Source organism: Delphinapterus leucas, unplaced genomic scaffold, assembly GCF_059928025.1.
Source record: "Delphinapterus leucas isolate spDelLeu-1000000601 "Yukka" unplaced genomic scaffold, BTC_Dleu_Yukka2 spDelLeu_asBTCV2_sq25, whole genome shotgun sequence".
NCBI classification, from domain to species: Eukaryota; Metazoa; Chordata; class Mammalia; order Artiodactyla; family Monodontidae; genus Delphinapterus; species Delphinapterus leucas.
Genome location: NW_028322234.1, coordinates 3,681,464 through 3,693,471, shown reverse-complemented (window position 1 = coordinate 3,693,471; position 12,008 = coordinate 3,681,464). Strand labels below are relative to the sequence as shown.

At 38.9% G+C, this 12,008-nt stretch overlaps 1 protein-coding gene across 2 annotated transcripts in view; it reads right to left on the bottom strand.

Annotated features, from left to right (window-relative positions):
* Positions 1-12,008, bottom strand: part of LOC149744041 (2'-5'-oligoadenylate synthase-like protein 2) — a 51,228-nt gene that overhangs the window by 22,617 nt on the left and 16,603 nt on the right. Inside the window, exon 1 of one of the 2 annotated variants that reach the window (XM_089905866.1) lies at positions 4,002-4,487. The exons of the other annotated variant lie outside the window; for it this stretch is intronic. The gene's annotated coding sequence lies outside the window, so the exon portion shown is untranslated. Of the gene's footprint in view, positions 1-4,001; positions 4,488-12,008 lie in introns of those variants that run through there. 2 annotated transcript variants of the gene reach the window in all.

The window sequence follows — 12,008 nt, the reverse complement described above, 5'->3', positions numbered from 1 at the left end:
TTTCTCAGGTGGACTGGAACTCATTGCTCTTTCCCCTCAACTCCCTGATGTCAGCGGCACTTTCCGGAGAGGAGGTGGACTTCTCTGCCTACTGCAGAAGCTCAGTTCCCCCCGGGCCCACTCCGTGTCTGAATCCCACACTTGAGGCCACATGCCAGCCTTCCCAGAACATTCGTCGTCTCATTTCAGTTTTTGACCTGCTCAGATTGAGTCCCTCTAGACTCTTCCTCAGCTTGAAACCTGATCTTCCACCACTTTCCCTGACCTCGATGGTAACCTGCCTACTTTAGGCCTCAGGTGCTTTAGCTATAAATTGATATATTTGCCCTTAATTCTAAAGTCTTCTTTCTAAAGCTCTACAATGTGGTGGCTCCTTGAAAATGTTTCTCTTTGCTGGTTGTAATTTTGTACAGAATTCAAAGCACAGCTACTCTAAAAGACAGTAAGTTGCATTGGATAAGGAAAGTGTGCTCTTGTAGTTAGAGTAACAGGGATGGAAGACGACTTAGTATGTTTTAAGATACTCATGATCCATTCTCGTGAGAGTCGGGGGAAGAAGGGGAAGAGAGTTAATAAAATACCAAATGTTTGTGACAAATTAAGTTCAAGATGTAGCTGATAAGTTACTACTTGAATAAGCCACACAAATCCAATTCAAGTTTTGCTTTATTTTTCTAAGAAGGGATCCCAGTGAACTGAGTCCCATGTTCAGTAACTCCACGTTCAATGGCTTAGTCTTTAAACACTGTTATGTTGCTGGAAGAAGAAATATTGCCCACCATTCCTAACTGATGTTTAGCTATCACGCACATTTGAAATAAATTTATTACTTTGCCTGATCTCAGGGTAATACATTCCAAAGGGGCAAAGCACACACGAAAAGTTATGGAGTCTCCATCTTCTACACTAAAGTGTGCAATAAATTACATATTATTTGGCCGTTAAGTTCACAAGCCATAGAAACCATTCCATTTGCAATGTATACAGTGGTAATCAGCAGGTAATGAGAATGATATAAAACCAAACAGACCATGTATGATGGCACTGCTGCCAATAAAGCAATCATTAAATGCATTCATATGCATCTACGATAGGTAAGCTCTTTGAGGGCAATTGCTATGAATTCTACATACCTGTCAGGATACTATATAGAGCCCACTTTCTATGGCCTTTATTCAAAGACGCTGAGAAAGGGTTACTCTGGGTAAATTCAGACCTTTTCTCAATATAGAATTTGGTCAACATGCATTCTGAACAGCAAAATTTCACAGTATTTTCCTACACTAAGTGCCACCTCAGCAAATGCAGGATTAAGTATAATGGATTATAAGAAGTGAGAAAGGAAAGATGGAAGAAAAGAAGGAAGGTAGGAAAACGGTGGGTATGGAGTACTTCAACATTTATGTAAAGAGTGGAACTAAAACTAACCTGAGGTTACCCTGAATTATTAGCATACGCTATAGAAACTTAAATGAAAAAATAAAAAAAACCCAGCAAGGGAAACCCAAAGATTCTCTGTTTTTTCACTTTACTGCATATACACGTCCATCTTAAACAATCTATATGCTTATATCCAATAAGAGAGCATTGTTTTGCAAGGCTATTTGGCTTCTATCAGCATGTAAAGGTCGGACAACTCAACTTTGGCAGAGTCAGCCTTCAGGTGAATAATTGCTTCTTTCAGGTTGTGAACATTTGAATTTTCCAGAAATGTTTCCCAAAAAATGAAAACTAAAAGAGTCCTAGGACAGCGTCCTTTAGAAGTTTTATAGTACCAAGGTTTTTGGAAGAAGAGTATTCTTGTCAATTATCAACACAATGATTCCAAGCAGGTCAATTTTTGCTGAGAATATTATATAACAGAACCCACTTCACCTCCATTATACTGACAATGATCTTCCTTACTTCAACCTTGTGCTGCTTAGTAAAGTTGAAAATACGGAGCCAAGAACAGACAGTGACAATGCCAGAGACTCAGATGTACCTATAAGTGCCTTCAGACAACATCAGCCACCCAGGCTAAAGTCCTGGTTTAAAACATCCCAACATGAATGAATCTCAAAAACTATATGCTGAGCAAGTGAAGCCAGATCAAAAGGGCACCTACTGTATTATTCAACTTACATGAAATTCTAAACTGGGCAAAAGTCATCTCTAAAGATAAAAAACAGATCAGTGGTTGCCTTGGGGTGGGAGATGGGGATACTTTTGCAAAAGCCTAGGAGGAAACTTTCTAGGGTTTTAGAATTGTTATCTATCTTTATGGGGGTGGTAGTTATACAAATGTATACATTAATTAAAAGTCACTGAACTATTGACTAAAAATGTCTGCATTTTATTGTATGTAAATGATACCTTAATAAGGTTGATTACAAAATGAACCAAAACCAAAACAAAGCAGAAGAGAAACCTCTCAAGACTTCAAAGGAAATACACTGTTTTCTTCCAGGGTACCAGATTGGAAATGAGGCATTGGTCTGTTCTACCCTCAGCTTATCCCTAGGGTTATCTAGTCTATTTTAAAGCACTAGAGTCCCCTATCAGGAAAACTCACCCCATGTTTAATTACTTTGATTTCTTCTCTGCCTCTTCTCCCAACACACTGAAGTCATTCACGGAAGAAAAACCAGCTTTTTCCAACTTTGCATCATGACACATTCTTTCCAAAGCTATTAGCTATAGAATAAAATTTGGGTACACTTTGTAAAAAATCTAGCTTTTTGAGCCTTACAAATCTTAACAGTTAACCTATTGCCTCCACTGGAATTTGGAAAAAAATTATTTTGAAAAGGAATAGCTGAGACTTGACATTTTTTTGTGTGTGATTTTCTCTTCCCCTAAGAGAGAAGTGAGTAGGAATGAGAAACACATACATAAAGAAAAAAAATTATCTTGCTGCCTTTGCATGGTTATAATTTATAGGAGGCCCTTTTCAACAATAATCTATTATCAGAATCAATAAAATATAATCTCCACGAAGGCCAGGCCAGGATACTTGTCTCTTTTTCAGCAGATTGCAATACAAACCACATTCATGGATATGCTTCTTGATGATCTTTGTAATACTGTAACAGTTGACCATTTCCTCATGCCTCTTCACCTTAACTTCAACCTGGTTTTTCACTAATGACTTCACATTTCCTTCTCTAACACTTGGTTGTGGGCCTCTTTTCCAACTCCAACTCCAACTCGCATTTCACTCTGGAACCAAAGGAAGACTCACACCTTCCTGCTACAGTTGCAGATTATATAGACTAGAAAAAGGAAGGTTGCCAGATGGTGGTTTACATTATCTACAGACTGTCTCGGCTCAAGGTTAACTTCCCTGGGAGAAAACCCATAAACCCAGAAGCATCAAAAATAACCTGCATGTGCAGGGGGGAGACAGCTTTGCTTGTCTCATTTTACATTCTTTCTGATTTCTGGGCCCTGGTGATTTATCTCCCATGGAATGGAACAAGGAGGGGAACAAGTAGGGACAGTCCCTTCGAGCTAAGAGAAACACTCCGGGAGGTTTTGAATCATACTTGGTGTTTTGTTAGCCAAGTTACAGGAGAATTTTTAAAGTGGGGGAAAGGGAAGAAGGAAGCGGACCAGGAAAAGAATTTAAGCCATCATCTATAAACCAACAAAGTACTGATAGTTCCAAACATTATGTCACAAACTAAAATGACTGATGTAGGCTCAAGTGGTTTATAAAACCTATAAAAAGACTACAGCAGCAAAGTCCCCATTTATCTGTAGAGTTCAGAAACTAAAACAAGGAATATTTTAGCTTAAAACCTTATCTCAAGAGAATCATATACACTTCACATGAATAAAAATACCTGAAACCAAACATTTTTAAAAGCTCCAATACCCAAAATATAAAGAAAAATATTAATCCAGAAGACTCAATCAATCCATGATAATCACAAAACGGCTGGGCAATCTCTATCTCCCTTCCACACTAACCATCCATCCCATGGAAGACCAAGGGAGATCAGACCTTCCAGACTTACCTTCCAGACCTTCCAGACACCTGGATGCTGCAAAATTCTATGGAGACTCCTTGTGGAGCAGCAGTTTCCCATCTCTTGTGTCTCTCCCTATCGTGATCATGATCATGCAGGAAGCAAGTCTGGCTGTGCTATCTTATCATTGTCTGTCACCCATCTGCAACATGGTATTGTACAGATAAGGAGAAAGTAGCTGCCTTTCCCCCGGAAGGTTGAGGCTCAGGTACAGGGTAATTCTCCTGTGCACACAGTCATTATTTAGGCCGACTCAGTGACTTCAACAGGCTTAATCATGTGATCAGGTTTGTTGCCAGCTGCGTAATGCTCCCACATCTGTAGATAGAGCCGCTCTAGGTCCATTGTGTATTGTCTGGTGTTGAACAGAGGGCTAGATGTTCTCTGCTTCCAGACTTTGCCACGAATTTTCTTCAGGTATTCTAGATCAGTTCCCAGTTTCACAGCTATGTCTTCATATTCTTGACTATTTTTAGCAATAAGCTCAAGACAGCCTAAACAAGTGAGCTGGGAAGCTGCAACTCGGGAAGCAAGAGTCTCTCCTGGCATAGTCACCATGGGTGTCCCTGACCAAAGGACATCCATCCCTGTGGTGTGTCCATTACAGAGTGGAGTGTCCAAGCAGACATCAGCCAGCTGGCCTCTCCGAACATGTTCCTCTTTAGGAGCAACAGGTGAAAAAATGATACGGTTCTGGGGAAGGCCCATATTTTGTGCGTACTGTTGAATATTAGGTTCTCCTACTGCTGGAAAACGCAACAGCCACAGTACACTATTGGGAACACGCTTCAGAATATTTGCCCACATCTGCAAAGTAGATGGGTCAATTTTATATAACTGATTGAAGTTACAGTACACAATGGCATCTTCCGGTAACCCGTACTGAGAACGTGTGGTTACAATAATGGTACGGGGAACCTCCTCTCCAGTGGCAGCCTTAATGTTGATCTGGGTAGTTGCCAGTCCATTGCTAAGACTGAATCCATTAATTGTTATCTGAATTTGTCCTCTGTTAATCATTTCAATAACTGCCTCTGCAATAGTATTCATAGGAATGACAGGCATATTAAGAGCTGTATTACTGCTGTCTGCGGTGTCTCCTCCCTCAGGACATTTCATCTTGACAATTTGCACATCTGGGAGACTATCAAGAAATGCTTTGAGGTCGATGCCATTCAGCACAATCCGATTGTCATAAATGTGCCCATTGGACTTAAAATCGATGACTGCTTTCTTCTTCAGGTGAGGGAACATATTGGCATGATCACCAATAAAGAAAGTATGGGGCATATAAGCCAGTTTCTCAGAATACTGCTCAGCAACTTCAGCAGGTGAAGTTTCCTGATCAGTGATGATATAATCCATGAAAAGCACACCACTTGTTCCAGGGTAGCCCAGCCACATTGCCTGAATAGGAGCTGGCCTGAGAGCAAAGAGTTCATTTCGAGCACCCCTGGTATAACCATTCATATTTACAAGGATGTGTATACCATCTTGATGGATGCGATCAGCTGCTTTCCCATTGCATGGAATCTGAGAAAGATCAATGAAATGATGGGCTTCTGCCATCACCTTCGCTCGGAAGTTTGTGCCGTCATCTGGGCTCAGGGCATAATAGAATACCTCAAATTTATCAGGATTGTGCGTGCCTGGAATAGACTGCATAAGATGAGAAGTAGGATGATTCCCAAAGTCAGAACTCACGTATCCTACACGCAGTCGACCATCACTGAGCTTCAAGTCTTTTGGATGTTCATACGGTGGTTTACGAAGGACACTGATCTCATCCAAGGAGAGGTTCCCATGGCTCTCAGCAATAGCCTTCCTGAAGCCATGAGAAAGAGGATACAGCATACTATGATGAGGCTGCACAGAAGGCAACCTATTCTTCTCCAACTGGTCAGCCACAATGCTGACCAACTTCTTCATTCGCTCATCATAGTCTGTCCAATCACAGACAATCTGCAGGCAATGAGCCAAATCACAATAACCGTCAGGAAAGTCAGGTTCAAGCTTCAGAGCAGTGCGATAAGAAGCAATTGCTTCTGGAATATTCCCTGAATCCTTGTGAATGGAAGCCAGATTGCTGTGGGCATCTGCAAATGCAGGGTTAATCTGAATGGCAGGAGTATAACACTGCAAGGCTCCCTGAACATCCTGCATCTCCTTTAGAGTGTTTCCCATATTACAGTAGGCGTCAGCAGAGGTAGGACTGATTCGAACAGCCTCCTTATAATGCATCGGAGCTTCCTGCAGTTTTCCCTGCTGCTCCAATACACTTGCTAAATTCGAATGGGCAACAGCAAACTCTGGGAAGACTTCTAATGCTTTACAATACAAGCGAACTGCCTCTTCAATGTTTCCCTGGTCTCCTTTGATATTGGCTAGAGAGTCTGCATGGGTGGGGCACAGCCGCAGAGCTGTATTATAACAATCTTCTGCTTTGGCAACACGGCCCTTCTCTTCCAGAGCGTTGGCTAGGTTGCAGTAAGCATCACGGAAATGTGGTTGCAATCTAATAGCTCACCAATAGGTGTCTATTGCCAGATCTATCAGGCCTTGCTCGCAGTGTACACAAGCCAGGTTGGCACGTACCACTGCATGATTTGGACTCAAGCTTAGGGCACAAAGGTAAGCTGCCACAGCTCTGTCAAAAATCCGTGCCTCTTTCAAGACATTTCCTAAATTGATATAAGCATCCAGAAAATTGGGGTCAAGGGTGACAGCCTTTTCAAAGTGATGAATTGCAAGCCAAATCTCCCCTTGTGCATTGAAAACACAGCCAAGATTACTCCAAGCTACTGCAAAGTTCGGTTGCGTCTCCATTGCTTTCAAATAACATGCCTTGGCTCCTTCCAAGCGACCCAGGGCTTTGAGCAGGTTCCCCAGGTCACTGCGAACACAGTACAAATCAGGATTGTACTGAACAGCAGAGACGTAAGCTTATACTGCCCCTTCCATGTCACCTGCTGCTACCAAAGCAGCTTCCAGGTTAATATAACCATCGATGAAATCTGGTTTGAGACGTAATGCATGCCGGTAATGCTCAATTGCTTCCTGCAACTGCCCTCTTTCCTTGTACACATTCCCCAAATTCGACTAGGCTTCTGCCAGAAGAGGGTTCTGTTTAATTGCCAGAGTACTAAAGTGGGCAGATCTGTCCAGCCTTCGACACTGGAAGTGTAGAGATGAAAGTAGAAAATAAAAGAATAGGATGTGATTTGTAGTCGATACTACTTTTGCAAAAATTAGAAAATACAAAACAATTCGGTATTTCAAATATATACATATGTTTAAAATAACTATAAAGGTGAGTTGGGAGATTACATATTAAATGGCCCAAATGGTGCTACATAGGGGAAAATAAAGGAAATAAATCTGGCAGAGGAACGTTGGGGCCAAAACCAATCTTAAAAGTATTAGAAAATAGAGTGACCATACACACTGATGATAGAGTGACATGAACTGAGGCATATGGTCCCTTTTGAGTAAATGCCTTAAATACAAACTAAAAAAATAATGTCATAAGATTTACAAGCACTATAAAAATATTTAGCAGTATTGCAGTAGACAGTAGAAATATATAACCTTTCAACTTAAATAAAAACAAGACTGATGAAATATCATCTTTGTTTCCATGTCATCCATGCTAAGGAAGAAATAATAAATCAGCTTTCAAGATAGAATTTTTTACAATGAGAGATACAAAAACAAAGAAAAAGAAACCCTAACTGTTTATCCCATGAAGGGAGAAAAAAACAATTTGAAAAGTCAGAGTAGAACTCTATGAGGATAATATTTAACATCAATTTTTTTTTGTAAAACAGAATTTTAAGCTGGTTTTGAATTGTTTATAGAGTTTCTAATTAGCATGCTGAGGAAATACAGGGTCCATCTTAATCCAGAAGCAAGTAAAAAGTTCTGACTCTTAAAATTCTAGGCTCTAGAGTAGGTGTGTGCTGGTGTGTATGTGTGTGTGTGTGCACATTTGCTGTGTGTTTTCAATAAACTCAAGAGTACATAAGGGTGTATGTTACTACATTGTAACAATTCTTGAGCAAGTCTAACTGAAGGTCAGTAGCAAACAAGTAGATGCCGCTTGGGTGGCCCCCCAAACTCTCAGGTAATGCGCAGATCTGCCTTGGCAATCATGTTCTGCTTTTAGACATAATGCATTTTTATGTTCTTGTTAGCACTGAAAGGCTAACTTGAATATTCTGCAACTGATGAAATGGACAACAGAGCAGTAACCTAGAGTTTACAAGTATTTGGGGCAGTAAAACTTTAGTTCTAGATTTAACTTGGATTTGAGTCCTAATTTAACTTGGATTTTCTACAACGCATTTTTTTTTCTATAAACTGGAGGTATATACCACCATAATCCTAAAAAACCTGTGACTTTGGGCTTCAGGGGTCTAAGCCTTCTCTCTAAGTGACTGAAAGGTACAACTGGATATTAGACCTGTCTAAAAATTGTCCTTTTCTGTCCTCACATACAAGGGAACGCTTGATTTTTGGATAGCTGTCATTAAAAAAAAAAAAAAAATGTGCAAAGAGCTAATGTCTTTTGCTACAAGACAAAACAATTTCTCCTGGACATGCAGTAATAGGAGGCAATGCCATGTGTTGGAAGCACGCACATATTTTATGACAGATATTAATCTGGAGGTTAACAGCTAGGTGCTCCGGTTGAAGCAGTTTATTTCAAACATACATATAATGTTAGTCCACTTTGTAACAAAGCCTTCAACATTTCATATGCAAATTCGTTTTTCTTTCTAGTTTAAGCCCAAGGAAATCCCTATAAATCTTGTCTCCAAAGAGAAAATATAAAGAATTCATAAGATTAAAGAGTTCTTATCAATTGTATAAAAAACTAAAAAGGTACTAACTAGATAAAAATGTAGATGTCTAAGAGAACGTCCAACAAATAGAAAAGTAGAGGACTGCACTGAGATTGCAATCCTGAGAAAAATACATTATTTCTAAATGAAGAAGTAAAAGGAGATAGCATAAATTAAAGCCAGAAGAAAAATTTAAAACCTACAAAAGTACGAGTCGATACAAAGTTAAAAACCCATTAATTTTACTATATACCCAAAGGCTTCACAAAAGATCTCATGAATATCACAAATTAAAATAAACAAAAGCCAGAAATATTGTTTTCCCCAAATTGTACTACTACCTGCTTATTGCTTCAGTGGTAAGAAGAAAAATTATCTTCAAATAGTTGAATTGTATACCTACTTATATTTTAACTCTTAGGTGGATCTTGTTATATAATATATATGATCTTTAAAGAAAACTTGTTGATTGTTTATTTTGGCATCTGTTAGGAAATTCCTATTTAATTAGATAAATCTCCTTAGATAACTCTTAAATAAAAATAGATGCAAATATAGTATGTTTCCTATCATTCATTTTAGACCTCTAAGAGTTGGAAAAGTTCAACCTGGAGAAGAAACTAGTTTTACTGAGGGAAGAAACTACTTTCCAGTTTAGAAGAGGAGGGATTATCCCATTTCTGTAGAGGAAGCAATCAGGAAGATACAAAAAGAATGATCCTTGGCTAATGCTAAGGCCAGAACTACTGTGAATATTGTACCAGATCTTGTAAAAACAGCCACTGTGCTGGCACTCACAGGCCTGGGTCATGGTGTGTTCAACAATAAAACTTTGTTCCAAAGGATGGAACTCCTTCGGGCCAAAAAGCTTTCACCTGCATGATTCCATTAACCTCACTGTTTTGTTATGGGAAATGCGTTTATTTTTTGAAATGACATTGAAATATATCCTTAAAAGAACACTTTAGGTCTCAACAAGATTCTCTTCTCTTTCAGCCAACACATTACCTTTTAGAAATCAACAGTCTACTTCTTTCTTTAAATCATCACATTTCAAAGCTGTAGCAGCTAATAAATGTTAATATGATTTTTCCAAAACTGCAATCTCCCTAAATTTCTATGCTGTCTTCTTTATCCTGTCTTTTCAAGGTAAAGGTATCTTTCCAGTTTTCTTAGCATTATCAGGATTATGGATTTTGTTCATTGTTAAAGTTCGTTATTTATGGACATAAGTTAATGTAAATGCAAAAATATCTCGTATTATTCACAAGCTGGCTGACTTAAATCACTCGCTCTTAAAACAACTTTACTGCTCTCCAATCTGTTCAAATGCACGGAAATATAAATTCAGGATGATGTGGCTTTTCTGCAATGCTTTCTTTTCAGGCTGCAGTCTACATGACAGCGTTATATCTTATCCTTGCTGCTGTTGTTGTTCTATCTATAAAACCTCTCTTGAAGACCCCCAAAACAGCTTGTAATTTAAACTTTTACTTTTGGTGACTCACTGTTTTCAAATTGCCATCTCTGACCATATCCCCCTTCCAGGGGAATTTATGCAGACTCTTAACCCATAATTGCTTTACTCTTTACCTCTATTTCTGGGTTCTTAAATTAAATTAACTGTTACATCAGTGTTCTTCATTACTCAAATTATTTTTTCTTAAGAACTTTTCCTGGAAGTAAGTTCATGCTCTTTTTGACAAGCAAACATTTGACTTCTGAAAGAATTCTTATGGAAATGGGTTTATATCCCAAATGCACCACCAAAAATCTTGGTGACCTTGCATAAACGTCCCTTACCATTTCAGGTGCTATCTTTGCTTGACTACAAAGGGAACTGATTAAAACTATGAGCATCTAGCTGTTATGCACTTTTGTCTCAGTTTGGTCAATGAAACTCTTAAAAATCCATCAGATTTTCATTATTTTTATCATTAGCCTGTTTGTGTAAAATAAGTTACCATTTATGGAGCCAGTGTTCTCCTTTATTCCGGCATCCAATCATTGTAAATATTTCTCATGGACACATTCTTAGAAGGCCTATGAATAACCTGGCCTCTTACTGATTCTCCCTTTTGGAGTCTTACTAGCCAGACTTCCCCAATAACTTTCAGAGAGAGCTCTCCCAATTTCCGGGTCTTCTTTTTGACTTCTATACGCCATAGAACTTTCAAAAGTCATCACACCAATACTAAGATTACCACATACCCTCCAAAAAGCTCCAAGCTGTTTATGCCTATTCATTAAGTTAATACTTTATCAAAACTTGCCCAGTTGAGTAGTTTTAGCACAGATATTTTATACATTTTAGCACAGACATGCTCTGTTTAAGGCTGACAGATCCATTAGGAATTAACTTTCTGGTACATTTTCCCTCTGACATTTTCCTCACAACTGCATTTCCTCATAACTGAGCCATCAGTTATCTCTTGCCTATAGAAAGGCAGATAAAAGAAAGCTAAGTGAGAAAAGATATGTAAATAGACTAGCACAATATTGGACACATAATAAGTATTCAATAAATGATAGCAAGTATTCTTACCCTTATCCTCACATTAGTTTATATGTATTAAAAACTGATTACTGGACTCAACTCTTACTTCCATTTCTCATTAGATCCTCACAGAAACCTTGGAGGAAGCGAGGTTTTATCCCCATTTTACAGGTTGGGAGACTGCAGCCTAGAGGGCTTAAGTACCTTAACTGAAGTCATATAGTCAAGAAATAAGCCTATATTTGTCACAATCACTTGCCCATGCTTTGACTTGACACCACCACCCATCATTTACCCAGCTTCACCAAGGTACTACTAAATTTTTTACTCTTATTCTCCTCTCTTTGCTTCATACTGCCATTGCCACCAACCCAGTCAAATTCACTTTTAATTTTCCAATGTTAGTGAAGGGAGTAGAAGGTGGAAATTGAGGTTAAAGGAGGAAACTTTAATGTTATTCAAGGATGACTTCATCTTAACTTCCAGCCTTTGTCTACCCATTCTCTGCTCCAGTCACACGCAGAGTATTTGCTATCTCTTCCGTAAGTCTTGACTTTTCTCGTCTTTATGCCACTTTTCTTTTCTCCATTTGCAATGAATCTCCCTTTCCCTTGGTTCTTCACCATTTCTTACTCCATACTCTCCATTAAAATT